The sequence below is a fragment of the Furipterus horrens genome, unplaced genomic scaffold (genome assembly GCF_987537825.1).
Source record: "Furipterus horrens unplaced genomic scaffold, mFurHor1.1.pri manual_scaffold_11, whole genome shotgun sequence".
Classification (NCBI taxonomy): Eukaryota; Metazoa; Chordata; class Mammalia; order Chiroptera; family Furipteridae; genus Furipterus; species Furipterus horrens.
Window position 1 is genome coordinate 24,815,388 of NW_028327181.1, and position 21,039 is coordinate 24,836,426.

The window sequence follows — 21,039 nt, forward strand, 5'->3', positions numbered from 1 at the left end:
TTGTTGGGTTTCACACCAAGGCCACGTGAAAGAACTTCCTTTCGCTTGGTAACACTAGCAATATTTTTCATACTTTGTGAACATCAATCAGAAAAAGGTGAGCAAAAACCCTGCTCCCATGGAACTCCCAATCTGGTGGGAGAGGTGGACACACAGCACTTCCCGGACCACCCAGGTCACTAATAAGGCTGGGCCCTGAACCAGACAATGGGAGTGCCCTGGTGGCCTAGCCTGCATACCTAACTCCCAGTCCTGTCCTGCTGCGCAGCCCAGAACCATGTCCCCTCATCATCCACCAACCTGGTTCCCCTGTTCCATCCCAGGACCTTCTGTGGTAAATGAAACCACTACTCCAGAAGCATTCGGGCTTAAGAGTTGAGAAGCTCTCATTTCATCAGCTGCACACAGAGGTGTTGTTTTTAATTAGGCCATTATGGAGTCAGAATATTTTCACATAAACAGAGAGGTCTAAGAGTAAAGATTAAAAATGAGAAAGTGATAATAATGGAGTCCCTCCAGGTATTTCTCCTGACATCATTCACATTTAATATTTGTTTTAAATATTAATAATAAAGCAAACAATGAAATGCTCAAGATTGCAGAAAAACTCCATTGGAAAGAGTTCCAGAAAAACCTTCAGAAACAATCAATGGTAGATAAATTTCAGCGGAAGCAGCATTTTTTTTTTAAATCCTCACCGAGGATATGTTTACTGGTTTTAGAAAGAGAGGGAGAGAGAGAGAGAGAGGGAGAGAGAGAGTTGACTGGATATCAAACCCACAACCTAGGTACATGCCTTGAAGGGGATGGAACCCGCAACCTTTTGTGTACAGGGACAATGCTCCAACCAGCTGAGCTGCCCGGCCAGGGCAAAGCAGCACTTTTTATATCGTGAGACTCAGCTATCTGTCACAAAGAACTATGGTAGAATATATCCTATTGAAATTTGCATCATTTGTTTCTGGCCATCCTGAAACCCAATCTGTGTAACCAGAAGAGACTGAACCAAGGTTTTTTTTAAAAAACAGATTAGAAAACACAGGATGACAAACACAGGCAAGAACGGAAGCCAATCAAGCAGATCTGAAGCAGTAACCTTGGCCTTCTCCTCTTCATTTGTGCATCCCTTTGCCCTTGCACTTCCCATGCAGAAATCTTCACACCACACACCACACCTCCCACTTTTTCTTGTACACAAAAGGGCTTCAGAGACTATGAATGAAAGGTTTTCTTCTGTGAAAGAAGGCTCCTTTTCCTGGTCAGCATTGTGGCACTTCTTTCTTGTGCCTCCAAAAGAGCATGCAAGTAAATCTTTCTTCCTGTCAATCCAAGAAAGCTTTTTTCCCCTCTAGTTCAGATTAGAACTTTTCTTGTACCAAAAAAGCGAAGATTGATCCTCCCACCCCATTTGATGGTTTGTTAGCAATGCATCAGAATCCCATCAAGTCACTGAAAAGAACTCTCTGCATTCACCCAAAGGAAAGAAAAACCTAGCTTAGGAGACGTGTTGGGGGCCTTAGCCTGGCAATTCTACACTACAGTCCTTGAGAGTTCAAAAGGAACCAGCACTAGGGGTGAGTTCTAAAGAATGATCAACCTTGATGTCTGCCTTTTCCTTTGTACAAAGACTGGCTGGTTGGCTGGAAAAATGTGAAGGCATTTCAAGGAGAAATCTATCCGGAGTCCCCTATTCTACTCTCACCGATGTTAGGTGCGAACCTCAAAGCCACGGAGTGTACAGCAGGCAAAAGCACACACATCACCAGCATCCAACTTGAGAGGTATGCACAAAGTAAATGGATGTGGACCAAGGAACAGAACACCCCCAGCTCCTGAAAGCCTCGGGGCATCCTCCCCCAAGACACCCCAATCCCCATTTCCACGGGCCAGCTACAGAATCCCACCAGAGCTGATGCCAGGCTGGGTCTCAGTCTCTGTAAGACTAGAAGGCCAGCTCCTGGGTTTGACCTTCCAGGGGTTACAACAGAGGTTTTGAGTTGTTTCCTAAAGAGCCTCTTCCTTGGTGGGCCCCGAATTCCAGTTTTGGTCTTCCCAGCAAAAATACTGGGTCATGAAAATGTAATTCTCCTTTGAAATTACATGTATTAAACTACATATTCCTTCTGTATACATCACACTGGAGGAAATGCCCCCAGTCCTACCAAAGACCACCCTCTCTGCCTTAATCCTCGGGGGGCCTGCAGGTCCCCTCAAGCTTCACCCCGGTCACCTGCCACATCGCTTCCCGCCCCCACCCCCCAGTGGAACATGCACATCAGCAGGTCTGCACAGTATCTCCTATCTGTATTTTAATTTTATTTATTATCTATTTATTAAAATTAAAGTGTGTACTATTCTAAACCAATGTTTTATTTCAACAAAGTGTTTACACCACACAAAACTTTCCCTGGAACCCACTCTCCGGCTCGCCTGCCCTGGTTCCTCTTGAACTCTCTGCTCATTCGCACGCCCAGTAAAACCTCTGCAAGGTGTCCACGCCCGCCTCCAGCCCTCACCCTGTGTTCCCTCCTCGGCCCTCCCGAGGCTGCGCTGTTTAAGAGAAAAGGCTCTCAGAGGTCGTCCTCTGACTTCCGTGCCCTCCTTCAAACTCTGCGTCTCCTGACACTTGGCAGGAAACCTCCCTGGTTTCCCCCCCATCTTTGGCGGCTCCCCCTCAGCCCCCTTCGGCAGCCCGACCTCTCGAGGCCATCCCCCTCTGGCCTAGCTTCCCCTCCTCCCGGCACACCCTAGCCTTCAGGGCTTCTGAAGAAGCTCTACCGGAATGCTCACCACAGCCTCCCTCCATGCTCCAACTCAGAATCGGCAGTTCCCCCTCACTAGGCCTTCCATGCTCACCCCTCCCATTACTTTCCCTTAGTAGTGAGTGTGCAAAGCACCGATCACCAAGTAAGTGACCTATACCTAGTACCTGTGCATTGTCGGACCCCCGCCGTCCCCGGGAATGACAGCAGGAGAGGGCCCTCACCCTCCCCACCACGAATCACGCCTGACACTCTAACAGAACCCACGGGCTGTTCAGTTACGAGGGGTCCGATTGCCCACCGCCAAAAGCATAACTCTCAATACCAGAGTTTGGTGAAAAGAGAAAGAATTGTTTATTTAAAGGTTATACAGATTTAGATTATTGGCGGGTTTCTGCCATTAAGTCTTATTTTCTTTAAAACACCCACCAACACATAGTTCTGCCTCCCCCTACCAAACCAGGCTAGTTTTAGAAAAGTCAGAGATACAGTTTTCCTACTTCCCAGACACAGTTCAGCTTTACCAGCAGCTCCCAATCACTCGAGCCTGATTGCGGAGGTTTGGCCTGTGTTCCGGTGCTCTCCAGCTCTTAATGCAGAACCGCGTGGAGCTCTCAGCCTCCTTGAGAACTGCATGGAGTTTCCTTCCCGTTTCAAAGCCGCAGGGTATTCTCCTACCCAAAATGCCTGCCGCCTCATATTTAAATCCCTGACTGTGTCCTGTGACGTAGTGGGCAGGGTGACTAATTGCAGCCACTCATAGAATTTCACGTCACCATTTTATGGTTAAAGCCCCTCCCATCTCCCTGGGGGCCCCGCTTTGTAACAACACCTGGGCCATCAACTCCTGTTTCTGGAACGAAGGCAGGGTACAGTTTTCTCCTGCCTTAGAAGGTAATTTTTTACTTAAAAGAGACCGTCTCGAGATGAACTCTCATAAATAAAAAATGTATTACCATTTAGGGTGATGAGGTACAACTACTTCCATAGTTTAGAAACTAGGTATATGTATATGACCTCAATGTTTGTAAATGAATGAGTTGGAAAGAAAAAAAACACACAAAGAGGGAGAAAAGTAATTTATACATGATGTTATATAGTACTCGTCAGCAGCCGTCCGTCTCGAGAGACGATGGTGTAGCTTCTTAAGAGTCTATCTGCACCGCCGAGAATGGCTGTGCAGTCCGACTCGGGAGTGACACGGTATCTGTCTCCTCCCGTGTTGAATCGACATCTTGTGATGACGCTGGAGTGTCCTCTCCAGTGAAGCTGAAGCTACAGAGCCTGGGCAGGGTGATATGGAGGGTCTGCTGTTGCCCATGCAGCAGACCCCCCTCTCTTCGCAGCTGAAGGGTCCAAGGGAAAGACGGAGTCAATACAGCTTGGCTTCAGGTGCGCCGCAGGAGTTGCCGGTGTTGACTACAACGTCAAACCGCCTTAGGGACTCCGGCTCCGGATTTTCTGTCGGGGTTTACTCCCTTAGCCTTTCCCCTGAAGAGGTATGCCGCAAGGCAGCGGAGGTTTTTTGGAGTCAGAGTTTTCCTTCTCTGATGTGCCCTGACTGGAAGATCGAACCAGCGACACTTAGCTCGCAGGCCGACGCTCAATCCACTGAGCCAAACCAGCCAGTATATAGTACTATAAACTAACAAATCAGAATATTCTGAGCGAACTTGAACTCATGCCAACTATGCAATGGCAAAGGTACATGGAATCAGCTGCTCCCAAGGCACACAAATTCAAAATCAAAATCGGTCCTTGAAAATACGAAGAATATGCTGTAGGCCAAATACGGTAGTAGAAGAAATTCTCTGAGAAGTCCAATTATTATAACTCAAGGTGTATGTCTTGATGTATGATGTATAGTTTCTGAAGTTTTCACATCCATGATCTTGTGTCATGCTGTGACAATGCTGTAAGATTAGCTCAGATATCACCATCCCCATTATACAGAGGAGCTGAGCTCACAGTGGTCAAAAGCAGGCTCAAGTCGGCACAGCCAAGTTCACTGGAGGGCCATTCTGGGACTGAAATGTGTCTCACCCTCCCTGCTGGCCTCCACCATGCTTTACTTAACAGGATGGACAGAGGTTCAAAAATGACGATGAGAACTGTTGGAGATAACACAGAGGCAGCATTCCCTCACGTATAGGCCCGTGGTAAGCCCTTATGAAATACCTGATGCCTTAACATGACCTCCAGTAGCCTGCTATTGATCAAACTCCACACACACACACACTCCATCCAGTCCTGCTGCATGAACCTGGATGAGAAGCAACGCAGCCGAGAGCCAGGAGGCCTCATTTAGACTCTTCAGCTACTACCTACTTGCTACATGACTGAAGCAAGTTAATTTACTTCTCAAGCCATAATTCCTTCATCTAGGAAATGTGAACAATAATTACCATTCTACCCCTGGGGCAGAAATATTAAATAATAAAGTGAAACTATGAAATAAATGAAATAAAACCCCACACCTGACACAGAGGAAACACTTGAAAATGTTCGTTGTTGTGGTTGTTCTGGTTATTGATGTAATTATTAACAGACCCTAACAATTTATGTTCATACCTAGGGTTAAAAGAAATGAGCACCATGCCTGCTATTGTATAAGCAGAATATACTTGAATTCAAATCACACTCAAATCATACTGTAAACTCTCCGCTAAGAGTAAAAGTTTAGCCCTGGCTGTGTAGCTCAGTAGACTGGGTGCTGGTCTGTGAACCAAAGGGTTGCCAGTTGCATTCCAAGTCAGGGCACATGCCTGGGTTGTGGCCCACGTCCCCATTTGGGGGCATGTCGTAGGCTACCACACATTGATGTTTCTCTCCCTCTCTTTCTCCCTCTCTTCCCCTCTTTCTAAAAATAAATAAATAAAATCTTTTTAAAAAATAAAAGGAAAAGAGTCCAAGTTTACTCAGCTAAGATATTGTACAGTGTACTACAGCCTCAGAATAATAGCTGAACATAGCTTTTGTAGCCTGAATTTCAGCAAAATATTAATCTATACCTTTTACTATTTGGAGAGCTCCAAGCATAATACAATGTAATATTTTTTATACCATGTCAACTAACTATACAAAATTGTCTTTGTTGATGCTATTCTAGTTTATATTATGCTCATTTTTGTAGTATATTTTAATCTTCTCAATTTCATTCAAAATTCTGATATAGTAACAGATAGCAAGTATTGGTTAGGATGCAGTAAACTAGAACCCTCATATGCTGCTGGTAAGAATGTAAAGTGGTACAGACACCAGGGAAAACAGTCTGGAAATTTCTCTAAATGCTAAACATAATTAACAACCCAGTAATTTGTTACCAAGGTATAACAAACCCAAGGGAACTTAAAAACAGATGTCTACATAAAAACCTGTACGTGAATATTCATAGCAGCATTATTCATTATAACTATAAAGAGGAAACAACCCAAAAGTCCATCAACTGATGAATGGGTAAAATGTTATTATCCATATAATGGACTATTATTATCCAAAAATAAATGAAATATCTTGAAAACTTTGTTCTGCTGAGTGAAAGGAGTTAAGTCACAAAGGACCACATATTGAATGGTTCCATTTATATAAAATATACAGAATAGGCAAATTAATAAAAATAGAAACCAGATAAGCAGTTGTCCAGGGAATTGGGATGAAATGGGAATTAAGGAGTGATGGCTAAAGGGGTACAGAGCTTCTTTTGGGGTTATGAAAATATTCTAAAATTGATTGTGGTGACAGTGCATAACTCCGTGGGTACACTAAAGCCACTGAACTGTACACTTTAAATGAGTAAATTGTAAGGTATATGAGTTATATCTCAGTGAAGTATTTAAATATCTCAATTGACATTTAAATTGATACAAAACTTCTAGGGAGTTATAAACATCAAGAAAAAAAAAATATATATATATACACACATATATATTTATGTATGGTCTGTCCAGAAGGTATCCCGCAATGTAATTTGAAAAATAGAGACATTTATTGAAGAAGATACAAGATACACGAAAGATTGTACATAGGGCAATGACACCTCAGTCCCCTTCAAAGTGTACCTTGGGACCTCACACAGTTCTCCTAATCACCATCAGCTGCCTGGTTGTATTTTCCTAAATCTCATCGGCGATCTGATATCTCTTCACTTTCAAGGGTGATTTTAGTTTTGGGAAAAGCCAGAAGCCACTGGGCGCCAAGTCTGGGATACTAGGGGGCTGAGTCACCTGGGTGATTTGATGTTTCACAAAAAAACTGCATGAGACATGATGCATGAGCGGGCGCATTGTCATGATGGAGCTGCCAGTCACCAGGTGCCCACAGCTGCAGCCTTCTGAGTCATCTGAATAGTTTCCACGGAGGAATGTTCAAGCTTAACACAGAATCTGATGCAGATTCACTGCTCTACTCACTCAATCATGTACACATGCTCACTCAATGGCATCTACCATCCCACTGACTAGTACAGTGAAGCCGTCATTGCTCACGCACGCTCATTCCAGTCCACTCTCCTTGGATGCCAGGTTACATGGATGTCGCACAGACCATTCTTGGTATACTAACAATGGCTGGACTTTTAGGTATCTTCCTCAATAAATGTCTCTATTTTTCATTTTACATGGCTGGATACCTTCTGAACAGCTCTTATGTGTGAGTGTGTTGTGTGTGTGGAGAGGGAGAGGGAGGGAGAGAAGGAGGGAGAGAGAGAGGGAGAGAGGGAGAGAAATAATACTTGCTACTTCAGTAAATTTAAAGGCATTTCTGGTGAAAACAGCTTGAGAAAGTTTCAGAGGCAAGAGAGATTCAGGACATGCTCAGGGACTCGTCATTATGAAAGAGAAAAGCCTCTAACAGTAGTTAGGATAGGCCTATAAAAGACTTCAAGTGGAAGTATTACATCAGAATCTCCTGGGGACCTGGGAGAAAAGCAAACTGCAGTCTCACTCCTGAAATTTGTGTTCCCTTATTTGCAGAGGTCGAGGAAAGGGCAGGAATCTTTGTCTATAAACTTCCCCAGGCGACTCTGATGTCAGCCAGATCTAACTCTCCCACAATAAGGAAAGAAAAATATTGTATCATGGCAAGAATGCTTTTTGGAACATCATTCTGGAAGTAATTGGAGGGAGGGAGTATAATGAGGCCAAGAACTGCCTTCAGCAAGCTCTGGGCAGAAAAGACGAGAGTTCTGGATTCTCACTCCAACTTAGTGGTGTTCACAGACGCTCATACACAAATCTTCCATGCTCCAAGTCTCCACCTTAAAAAAGGCCTTTTATATTACTGAAGAAAAACTTAGCAAGAATCCTTACACCTTTCTTAAAAACTGACCAGCTCCCCTGGTATGTTTGTGATATTTCTGTCTTAGAATTCTGAAAAGGCTGGGCAGCTGTTGGTTGAGGGGGTCTTCCTTGCCAACCGGCTACTCTCATGGGCATTTGATTTTCCAGCTTCCCTTCACTACATGATACCAAGGAAATTATTCCATATACTTATCAGGAATACTTTAAATAAGCTTTGTATATAAATACGGACTTAGGAGGAACATTTGGAAACTGAAAGATTTGATACAAATGACTCGCCAAATAATATTGAGTATCCACATTTTTTTACTATGAATAACACATTTGCTTAGCTCCCAGCATAATTCCCTCCGGTGACCTTTTTGAGCAGTGGCATTCATTTGCAACACAAACGGCAGGGGTACAGGTACAGTCTGTGGACCTGGTACATCTGTACACAGAAATCTATCTGGCCCACATATCTCAGGCTCTTTTGTTGAATTATCAATTGCAGTAACTAAATAGGAGACTTGCTGGTGGGTCTTCTGGGGCCCTGAAAGCCTTTCTTACAGGTGGTTCTGGGTGGTTACTATGACTCCTGACAATCACAAATACAACCTGTTAGTAAAAAATACTGGATAATGTAATGAGGCATAATCTTAATTAAATATAAGCTGTTTCCTCAATACATTCAAGTGCTTTAAAATGTTTGAACTGGAAAAAAAAAAAGAATATTAAAGTTTCTTAGAGGAAATTATTCAAGAGCACAATTTCCATAATTTAACACTATGTACATAATACAAGAGAAAACACTGTCCCTACGTGTCCACTCTACCTCAAACTCCTGAAACATACACAGCCTTTTATTCAAATAAACTGAACCATGGCACAGACCCAGGTCTAAGAAGCAAACTGATACTAGTTTGAAGGAATTTCCTTTATATTCAGTTTGCTTTCTCTGTGAACAGGTTAATGTGGGCTTCACCTTCTGTTCATTTTCAATTTCTCATTTTTCAACCTTGGTCCTTTGTTTGCAAAGTAAAATATGAAACACAGAATTGTCAAAAACAAGCATTTCATTAACAAGATGATGAGCCCACTGAGACAGTTCTTATTGCCTTCATTAGAAACTCGATCTTACTGGCATATAATTAAGATTTGTAATCTAGCTCTGACTGGTGTGGCTCAGTTGGTTGGGGGTCTCCTGCACAGCCTAAAGGTCACCAGTTCAATTCCTAATCAGAGCACAAGCCTGGCTTGCAGGGTTGGTCCCCAGCCTGTCCCCTTTCATACAGCTGGCGCCCTCCTAAGGCCCCAGGGTGTGAGAGGCAACAGATCCAAGTTTCTCTCGCACATGGATGTTTCTCTCCCTCTCCTTCTCCCTCCCTTACCCTCTCTCTAAAAAAAAAAAAAATTGTAATAAAAATAAATTAAAAAAAAAGATTTGTAATCTAAATGCAACCTCCCCCATCTTAATAAAACTACTAGAGTAGGCCAGCATCCACTGGTCTAATATTCAGAGTTGTCTCCTACAACCCAAGACATTTCTTAAAATATTTTCTCAGTACAGCGTAGTGGGAAAATATTGGATGTGAAGGCAAGTTAAGTTCTTTATCTTGACAACTGAAATAATACCGCCCGTGTTACCTAAGCTCAGGTTCACTGTTAAGATACGGTGAGATGTTTGTTACAGTATAGTACAATGGTACAGAGTGGCGATTTTCAACCTTTTTCATCCCATGGCACACATAAACTGATTACTAAAATTCTGCAGCACACCAAAAAATATAATTTTTGCTGATCGGACAAAAAATAGGTATAATTTTGATTCATTCACACTGGACAGCTATTGTTGTGTTGGCTGGTGTCATTTTTTTAATTTGACAGTCTCAGGGAAAAGAGGTCAGTGTCGCTGACTAAACAGTCAGGTATTGCACGTTTTAAAAATTCTTGTGGCACACCAGTTGAAAAATCACTGTTACAGAGTGTGTTACAAATGTTAATAACTATTTAAATTACTATCACCACAGGCTAAGCATTAGATCATGAAGGTATCTTATCTAGAAAAGTATAATATTCAATGAAAAGACATTTTTACTACATTTTTGTTATTAAACAACTGATTTGGGAATAAGCCTCACTCAACTATAGGCAAGCAGTCTCTCAACTGATGTTTTTGGCTAGAAAACATGTATACTTCAACTTAAAATTGACAGAATCTTAAAACTCTTATGATTGTCATTTTCTTCCATAAGGCAAGACAAAAGAGTGGCAACATGCTCCTGTTTAGAAGTCTCAGCGATATCTCCTCTCCGCAAATACTTGCTGGACCATTTCATTCAGATGTAGACTACAACAAGGCTGATCGGATTCGTTTGCAAACCCAGTGGAGTTAAATAAGACCACAAAATTAGAATCCCCTAATAGGTGCAATTCTTTGCTTTTAAAAATTAGCATAATCATAGTTCCTCTGATTAAAAATGCATACTGTTGAAAGTCAATGTTACTTAAGTAAAAAAAACCAGTGGAGCAGTAATAATTACAGCTATTGCCATTTATTGCACACTTATCATGTGCCAGCCATTTGAGTTGTCCTGGGTATTTAAATGCACAGTATGCCTCCAAATACTTAAATAATCAAATGTCTTGAGTAATCCTCATGAGACAGGACAATAAGAAGCTAGGAAAATTCCTTGACGAGCAGAATAGGGAAACTGAAACAGAGAGCTGACCACAATGGCCGAACAATTTACAGCCAGAAAGAAGGTCACCTCCCTAGAGATAACATCTAGGCCTCAGCTGGATTTCAGCCCCAGGCCTGGAAAAGCTGCAAAACCAGGTGGAAGATTCCAGAACCAACTGCAGTAACTAAAAACCCTTTGCCCTGTCACTGACCAATCAGAGGAGGCCATGACCCTAAAAGGACACACCTGGAGAATTGATGAATATTCTAGTGAACTCCCCCCTGAGACCTCCCCTAAGATCCGCAGCTGCAAGAAAGAGATAAAAAGCCTCAGGACAAAAGACCCAGTGCAAGTGCTCTCTCCTCAGGGAGCCACCCAAGCCATTCACTTTCCCTTCTTCCCCTACTACTTTCTTCACAGGCACACGTCTCCTGAACTCTAAGGCAATGGTCAGCTGGCAGCTTGTCCCGGGCTGATCCCCTGAACCTATCCCCAAGGCCCCCTTTTCTCTAATTCCCAGTGAGCTAAGGCCGCCCAGCCTAGGCTGTCCTGTTGCTTCTTCTGTGCTAAGCCCTCCCTTGTTTCATTGGCCTCAGCTTGAATAAATGGATCCTCATAGTCACCTGGACTCGTGTTATGAAATCTTTCCTACACAAAGTCAAGAACCCACACATTATACCTGGTCCTAGGCAGGACCCTGTCCGGTAATATTCACAACAACCAAAAATTGTTCCTTGTCCACGGTCACAGCACTGATAAGTGTGATTGGAACCCAAATTTTCTTTATTACAGCGCTTAACCGTCCTTTCCCTTTGCAGCACAGCTCTCCTCCCAGAAAAGGCTGCCAAAACCCAAGCGTGGCTTGGACCTGCTGCTAATCCCTTGGTCTCCCACCAGATGATGCGATACTAGGCTAGGCTCGGATCTCAAAGGAACCAGGAGAGGTTATAATTTATCAGCCCACAAACAGATTTAATTGGGCAAATTAGTCAATAACCGGAGTTAAGGTAACTACAAACTTTTAGTATAAAAATAGAAATATTTTTTTCAAAACACAATATTTATTAAATACCTATTCTGTGACCAGCATTGTTTTAAGAACTGAAAAAGAGACTGAATATTCAGAAAGAAAAAATAAAAATGACATTTATTCACTGTTGTGGGAGGGGCAAGGGCTACTTGTGGGAACCAAACCAAACAGAACGTAGCAGCCCTCAAACATTAACTGAATCAGCTCCTATCAGGAAAATTGATTACTCTGAATATTTTTCTGGTCTTCTCCTGTGTATGCATTTCTCTAAGAGTGGAACTGCTGGGCTTTAGAGTCTGCCTGTTTTTGACTTTCTAGGTAATGCCTAATGATTTTCCAAAGTAGTCAGACCCATTTATATTCCTACCAGCCAGGTATGAATGTTCCTACTACTCAACAACTTCAGGATTTGGAATTGCCAACTTTACTGCAGGTGTACAGTAACACAGCATTCTGCTTGCAGTTTGCATTTCCTTGATTATTTACAAGACTGAACACCTTCGAATGTGTTTATCAGACATTTAGATCTCTCCTTTTCTGAAGTGCCTGTTCAAAACTCTTGCCTAGTATTCTATGAGTGCAAGTAACAGCTTATTTAAAAAACACTTTCTAGCCCTGGCTGCTGTGGCTCAGTGAATTGAGCGTCAGCCTGAGAGTCAAGTGTTGCTGGTTCAATTCCCAGTCAGCGCACATGACTAGGTTGCATGCCAGGTCCCCAGTAGGGGGAGTGTGAGAAGCAACCACACATTTATGTTTCTCTCCTTCTCTTTCTCCTTTCCCCTCTCTCTAAAACAGACAAATAAAATAAAGTAAAACATTTTTTAAAAAATAGAAAACGCTTCTCTGTACTTAGGTCATGAATAAATTCTCCTATACTAACTTCTAAAAGGTTTATTGTTTTAGCCAAGTGTTGGAAACGGCCTATGCGCCCATCAGTAGATGAGCGGATTAAAAAACTGGTACATTTACACCATGAAATACTACGCAGCACAGAGAAAGAAGGAATTCCTACCTTTTGCGACAGCATGGATGTAACTGGAAAGCATTATGCTGAGTGAAATAAGCCAGTCAGTGAAAGACAAACACCATATGATCTCACTTATAACTGGAATCTAATGAACAAAATAAACTAACAAGCAAAACAGAACCAAAGACATGGAAACATGTAACAGACTGACAGCTGTAAGAGGGGAGGAGCAGGGGCGAAATGGCAGAAGGAAGGAGAGGGATTAGTCAAAGAACATGTGTGAATGACCCATGGACATGGACAACGGAGTGGGGACTGATGGAGGGAGGGGTGGCCTGAGTGGAGGGGGGCAGAGGGGAAAAAATAGGGCAACTGTAATAAACAGTTTAAAAATACAGGTTTATTGTTTTGCCTTTTATCTGCCATACCTCCTGGGTCATAGATCAATGTTTGTTTAACTATGTGTGAAGCTGTTCCTGGACTCCTCATGGTGTTCTATTGACCTGTTAGTCTATCCCAATGCCAATACCACAATGTCTTAATTAGTATAGCTCTTCTTGATCTCTAGTAGAGAAGTTTTCCCAATTTCTTTTTCTTATTCAAGAGTGTCTTGCCATTTATTGGGCCTTGACAAAAATTTTACTATCAGCTTGTATAGTTTTTAAAATTTGCTGGGATTACATTAAATCTATAAGTCAGTTTCCAAAGAACTGACACCTTACAATACTGAACCTTCCAATCCTCGAACCAGTGTGTCTTTCCATTTATTTATGTTTTGTTTAAATTCAATCAATAAAGCTTTAGAATTTTTTCTATAAAGGTCATTCATATTTTGCTAAACTTAAAACACATCTCCTACAGCTTACAATGGTTGAAAATCCATGAATCTGAAAAAATATATGATTTTTTAAATGTATAAAAACATACTGGATGAACTATGTAGAGTTTGGGATAAGTATATATAAATATGAATGTGTACTATCTTAAAATTTTTAAATGAAACAAGGTTCATCAAAGCACAATTAATGCCACATAGTTAAGTTTTAAATCTAGGGTTACTGTTTTGTAGTTACATCATATGTCATTTCAACATAAACAAATGTCCTAAACATTTATTAGTCACAGGTCCTTATACTAAGCAAATTATGAAGTACATAAAATCCAGAGTTAATTTCATCAAATTCAAGAGAAAAAGTATGAAAAAGAAGATTAATAAAAGAGGAGTAAGAGACTGAAATCTTACGTATATACATACCATTTCCTGAGATTGAGAAATACAAATACCTTGCTCCTAGCCTGAGCTCTCACCGCTCTCACAATTCACTGAACTTCTGTCCCCTCTTTTTCTCATTTGTGAAGTAGTTACTACACATGTTCGGTGAATGCCACGCTTTAAGAATGAAACAAAAACAGATGCCTTAGAAAGGACACAAAAAGGCAAACACAAAGCAACAGTCATAGGTATCCATCAGAACATTATACGGTTTGTGGCAAGACTGAAAATAACCCCCAATAGTTTGGCCTCGAAATCTCAAGCAATGCTAAGAAAGTGGTGGATGTGAAAACAAAAATAAGAATTTTGAAGGAAAGGGAGAAAACTTCAGTAATCACTTTGAATGTCTTAGGTTAACGGTACTCATTCTGTTATTCCTCCAAACATTTTAGACTTTTAAGTAAAAGACATTGTATATGAGGGGGGCTACAAATTATCCATAGCTTTGAGAAATTTATAGTATGTTTAGGAAGCAAGAAATAAGCACAAATCATTGCTATAGGACACCAATTAAGCACTCAATAAATGTTACTATTACAACAAAGCAATACAAAAATGCTGTAGGACATTTACAGACAAAAAAAGAGAAATCACTTTCAAGTATGACGGTATAAGGGATAAAGAAGCCAGTGACTCTCAAACCAGTAGGAGATAATTAACAGATGAATCATGGGAAAGGGGCGAGGAAATGACATTCGGAAGCTCCTCACAAATATCTCTGGGATCAAAAGGAGGAAGACTGTCATCACCAAACACGGAGAAATGGGAAGACGTAGCTAGATAACTGTGCAAATAAATTGGAGATAGACCTAGAACTAGATTCGTCGGCAGCCGTCCGTCTCGAGAGACGATGGTGTAGCTTCTTAAGAGTCTATCTGCACCGCCGAGAATGGCTGTGCAGTCCGGCTCGGGAGTGACACGGTATCTGTCTCCTCCCGTGTTGAATCGACATCTTGCGATGACGCTGGAGGGTCCTCTCCAGTGAAGCTGAAGCTACAGAGCCTGGGCAGGGTGATATGGAGGGTCTGCTGTTGCCCATGCAGCAGACCCCCCCTCTCTTCGCAGCTGAAGGGTCCAAGGGAAAGACGGAGTCAATACAGCTTGGTTTCAGGTGCGCCGCAGGAGTTGCCGGTGTTGACTACAACGTCAAACCGCCTTAGGGACTCCGGCTCCGGATTTTCTGTCGGGGTTTACTCCCTTAGCCTTTCCCCTAAAGAGGTATGCCGCAAGGCAGCGGAGGTTTTTTGGAGTCAGAGTTTTCCTTCTCTGATGTGCCCTGACTGGAAGATCGAACCAGCGACACTTAGCTCGCAGGCCGACGCTCAATCCACTGAGCCAAACCAGCCAGGGCTACTAGAACTAGATTAGCCTTAGTTAATCACACCCTTAGTTAAGTAGATAATTGTGTTAGATTAGGAACCCGGATTAACCAGTAATGGGGAAAAGGGGGAGAAGAAACAGGGAGGGGGAGCTCATTGCATTAGTATATATAAAACCAGTTTTCTTTGTCTGCTTCTCGTGCATGCCACTGGCTGGCTGTGTGCCCGACTCGGCAGACTCCTGAATAAACGCCTCACTTTGCTGCTGAAATCATGTGTCCCGGTGTTTCATTGTGAGTGTTTCTCACAATAGTTGACAGGGCAGAATATGTGCTCTCAATTCACTCTAGTTCAGGGGTTGGCAAACTAGAACCCATGGGCTTCTGTGTGGCCTGTGAGCTAAGACTTGGTTTTTACATTCTAAAATAGTTGAAAATGTTCTTTTTTACAGCCCAGTAGTATTTGGCAATAGCACGGATGGACCTGGAGAACATTATGCTAAACTAAGTGAAATAAACCAGAGAAAGCCAAATACCATGTGATTTCACTTATTATGTGGAATCTAATGAACAAACTGAACTAACAAGCAAAATAGACAGACTCACAGATAGAGGGCGGGCTGACAGCTCTGGGGTGGGGGTGGGGTGGTTAGGGGTGTAGAGGGATAAAGCAAAAAGGAAAAAGGACTCATGGACATGTACAACAGTGTGATAATTGTGGAGGGAGGAGGAGTAAGGGGAATGAATGGTAATGGAAAAATAAAAAGAATAAACTAAAAACCAGAAAGAAAAAAAAACATAGTTGAAAAGATTCAAAAGAAGACTATTTCGTGACTTGTGAAAGTTCTATTATTTCAAGTTGAAGTTGAATTGGTACACAGCCATGCTTTCACCCACAGGGACAGAGGACAGAAGTTGCAACAGGGACCATTTGGCCCACAAAGCTGCAAATATTTACTCCCTGGTTCTTTTTTTAAAAAAGCTTACCAACTATTGCTCTAGAAGGATAGGTGGGATTTTAGTGGGCAGAACTGGGAGAGGAGAGAGGAGTGGACAGAGAGGAATAAACATTCCATCCATTCAAGAACTGAAGGAATGAAAACGTGAAGGAAAGCTTGAGACTGTTGTAGGGACAAGGGGAACACCGATTTGGCTGAAGCAGAGGGTCCAAATATCAGTCGAGTAACTGCGCTTTGTCATTGAGCCCTTTGGACTATTGTGGTACATAACAACAACTATTCTCCTACCCAGTCTGTGAGATTGGTACTATTATTATCCTCATTAATAAAGAAACTAGTTAATGATTTGATAAAGAAACTAAGGCTTACAGAAGTTAAGAAATGGGCCCAATGTCACAGCCAGTCAGCTGAGCTGAGCTGTGAATAGAGGCTCCTTTGCCCCCAGAGCCCATGCTATTAAGTGCTAGAACATATCAAACCTCCACAGAGGGCAGAAAAGAGAATACACATACAAAGGTCAATGAGAGCAAAACCGTCAATGTTTTCAAATATAGGTGTAAAAGAATATTATTTTTATCTGTAGGCCATGATTCTTTAACTGTGTATAAAAGGACAGTTATCCCACACGCTGGCCCAAAGAGTTCCACACTTAGAATGAAACTATTATGGTGTTTTCTTAAATCACAGGAAAAACAATTAGCTTGAGTTTCTCAATTTTAAGTTTCTCCCAGAAATCTATCTTAAATTTTTGAAAAATGGTACATTATAAAAAGCAGGCCCTGGCTGGGTAGCTCAGTTGCTTTGTTCATTGTCCTGAGAGCCAGGGTTGCAGGTCTGATCCCCGATCAGGACACACATAAGAATCAATCAGTGAATCCATAAATAAATGGAGTAACAAATCGATGTTTCTCTCTCTCTCCTTTCCTCTCTCTAAAATCAATTTTTAAAAATTGTTTAAATCAAGGAGTAAGTAACAGACCAAGTTTGGGAAAATTCAGTTGCTTATGCTTAGCTCAGCTTTTTTGTTACTAGATTATGCATTCAACAGTTATCATTTTATTATTTTAAGTTCAAATGATTAACTGAATATATTAATTCAATAACTCAATTATCTGGAAGTGGTTTTAACATTAATGTGTTCTTCAAATAAATAATAATGCTTCTGTGAGAGCTAACACATGCACTACAATAATCAGATACATCTACTAATAGAAACTAAAGAAACAAAAAGATAAATACAAAAAATACATAAATATGAACACAAAAAGATGAACAGTTGTATAATGACAGTGCTGCTTGGGAACACCCACCCCTACTGCATGCAGTAAGGCTGCACTTTTCGATAGAAATATACAAACACACATGCAAGCCACATGTAGTAAATTTTTTAAACATAAAAATCAGGCTAAGTTAATTATATTTTATTTAACTTAATATATGCAACATATTATTTGAACGCATAATCAATATTTTAGAAATAGAAATATTTTGGGTTTTTCGTACTAAATCTTAGATCTGGCATGTGTTTCATATTTACAGCACTAGTCATATTTCAAGTGCTCCACAGACCACACTGGACAGCACAGAACTAAGGAACAGCTATTCTAAAGATCACAGCAGGAAAGAGCCTGTGGATTGCAACCAGACACTGAAAGTCAAGGACATGGGTAAAGAAAAAAAAAGGGGGAGTATTCAGCTCCAATATTCTCATGTTAAAATGAGAGTTCAACTAAGAAATGAATAACAAACAGTAACATTATTTTAGCAGTATTGATTTTATTATTGTGTTCACCAAATTTTAACTACCCTTGCTACAGTTGTGAAGTATCAATGTCACAGGAGGAGCTGTAGAAAATAAATTGGAAAGGCACCAGTTCAGGATGTTACACATAAGTCTTGAACCAGGGTTACCACATTGAAGGACAGGAGCCAGATACCCTTTAGTAGTGATTCAACTAAACCACGTAAACAGAATAATACCAGAAGAGGGAGATGAAGGCATCAACAGTGAATGACCAAAATAATAGTCAGAAAAAACTCCCCTCTCACCTTCCTTGCCCCTACCCTATACCGCAGCAGAATTTGAGCAGAACCTTTCTGCAAAGTTGTGGTTATAGCAAACATTTGCTTTTCCTTAACTCATGGACTCTTTTCTACACCAGACCAAATTCTCATTTGCTATATTTATTTAAAGTAAACTCATCAAAATACCTACAATACATTTAAACAGTGGTCAAAAAATTCTGCTTGTGAAAAAACATACAAATTGCTGAACATGGTATGTCTACACATTTTGGAAAGGAGGTAGTAATCTTTTTCTATTTCCTGTTTTCTACAATGATCAGAAAAAAAAATAATTTAGACGAATGGAAATTGAAGCAGTGCCAATCCATTTATGATTATATTGGATTGACACACTATCCCTCGTTTCACCATAATCTCTAACTAAAAAGCCATCAGGGCTCTTCGAAGACATGGACTGCCTTATTTATAATGCACACTTGATTACATTCACATGCATGCTATGTATACAATGCACACATTAATATGCGGTGGAGCATGCTACAAAACATTAAACCAAAAATGGCTTATTTAGCGCCCTTGCAAAACAGATCAGAGCCAAGAGTGGGTGCCCCAAGAATAAATGTGTAAGAAGAGTCACAAGGTGGAGAAAATGTCTGGGTCCAAATTTTTTAATTTTAAACCTACTCCTAAATTCTTCACTTCAAAATAATTCATGTTATGCCAGTTTCATCTCAATTTATTAAGAGTAAACCTATAAATAACTTTCTAAAGATACCAGACTGAATGAACACTCCTTTAAACTCGGCTTTGCTCCAACCACTCCTTTGTTTTTGTTTCTCAAATCTACAGCAACGTGTAAGTATTGTTCATCAACGTACATAGAAGCTACTGTGGTGCCGGGGATGGAGTGGGAGAGTTCTAGAAAGATACAATACACCTTCCTGCCTTCGATGAGCTTAAAGCAGTAAAGGAACGGGTCAGAAAAAGAGGCCAGGAAACAGTCCCAAGTGATTTTGTTTTTAATGAAGGTAAATACCGTGGAGTTTAAAAGAACTCTGAGGGGTGATGAGCCAGCCGGGCAAGATTTGAACAGGTGAATTAGACAGGACTGAGCCGGGTGGGACTCATCACACATTTAATCCTCGATGACAGCACTCCAACCAGCTCTCCTTGTGTTTAAAAGTACACAAATATTGACTGAAAATCGACCGAAATGCAGCAAATCCGCCAAGCCAGGCTAAACACGCACGCACACGAAGTACAACAGCTCTGCGTTCACTGTGGAGACAGAATACCTAATACCTGGCGACGGACTAACAAATGCTTAATGAAAGCTGATGACCGGCTGGAAACCATAACACCAACCGCTCCCCAAAGGCCTTTGACTCCCGCCTTTGCACGCGACATACAGCGCAGGTGGACCTCGGCCTCCGCCTATCCCCGCCACCCCCGCGCCACTGTTTCCGGAGACTGACCCCAACGGGCCATTTCCACGCCCCTCCAAGCGGGGTCTCCCCATCCCGATGACGCCAAATTGTAAATAAGGAACGGGGCACTGGCAATCAATGGCAAGTGGCGGCGCGGCCTCATAAGACAAAGCAACGCGCCCCTCCCGTGGAGCCCTTCCTGGCACGAGTTCGCTGCCCACCGGCCCAAAGGCCGGTGCCACGCCGCCACCCCCGCGTTGTCCTAGGGCCCTGGCCGCCTGAGACTCCCGCAGCACCCCGAGCGCCCGCCCAACCGCCGCCGCAGGAGCGCGCCGGGCGCCCAACTGCCGTCCCGGCCCAACCAATGCGGGCAGGGGAGGAGAGGTGCGCGCCGCCAGCGAAGCGTGCGAGACACTCGGGGGTCGCAGGAAGGAGGTTGCGCGTGGGGAAGGCAGGGGCGAAGCGGCGCGAAGGCCATCGCGGAACGCAGCGCCAGGAAGGACTCCCCTAGGGGGTTTTGCCCCTTTCCCCTCAGAAGGTGCAGATGTTTGACCCCCCCCCACCCCGAGTGAGGTGCCGCGTCCCAGCCCCGGCTGGACTGTACCATCGGGCGGTGCCGCCGGGATTTCTCCCCCCACCACCACCACCATCAATTCCCCCCCCACCCGGGTCCGCGGTCGGTTGGCCCCGGCCGGGCTCTGAGACGCGGAAAGAGCTTGGCGCCATTTTGGGTGGGACTAAGCAAAGACGAAACACCCTCCCAGTCCATGGGGTACTCTGGACGCTAGCTTATCCGGTTCCCTTAATCCTGTAGGTACTTACACGATGTTGGGTGAGGGGAGCTGGAAGATCAGCGGGTCCCCGATCCTTTCTCCCTAGGGGTGATGGAAATCAATCCCCCCCCCGCCACCTCCAGGTGGTTCTTCCCGCCGCAGAGTGGGAGCAGCATAAAAGGCGGGGCCTCATTACCATAATCTGCCTGGCAACCTGATCTCGGCGTTATGTGATTGGCTGAACTCTGTAAACCCCATGCTCAGCCTGGAGACGAGTAATGCTGGGGCTAACTGACAAATCGAGATTTAAGAGTCAAGACTAAGATCCCGAGACGCTTATTCAGTCGGTAGAGAAGCCAAAAGGAGATTCACTCAATGGCCCAATGACTGAAGGCCTCTTTATTTCGTGCTCTGCTGTTCCTTTAAAACCCAATCAAAGAGCGGGTCTCAGGCAGCGTTCGCCTGCGTTCGTACTCTAAGCCAATCAGAAAAGCCGACTCTTAAGATTCAGGGTCGACCAGGCTCCGAAGGTCCCGCGGGCTCCA

The 21,039-nt window shown here is 42.7% G+C and overlaps 1 protein-coding gene across 1 annotated transcript in view; it reads right to left on the reverse strand.

Annotated features, from left to right (window-relative positions):
* Nucleotides 1–20,600, reverse strand: part of PRDM10 (PR/SET domain 10) — a 91,032-nt gene extending 70,432 nt beyond the window's left edge. Inside the window, exons 1-2 of the mRNA XM_090291051.1 lie at nucleotides 20,544–20,600; nucleotides 13,975–14,109 (exon numbers count right to left, since the gene is read on the reverse strand). The gene's annotated coding sequence lies outside the window, so the exon portion shown is untranslated. The remainder of the gene's footprint in view (nucleotides 1–13,974; nucleotides 14,110–20,543) is intronic.
* Nucleotides 20,601–21,039: the final 439 nt, after the last annotated feature.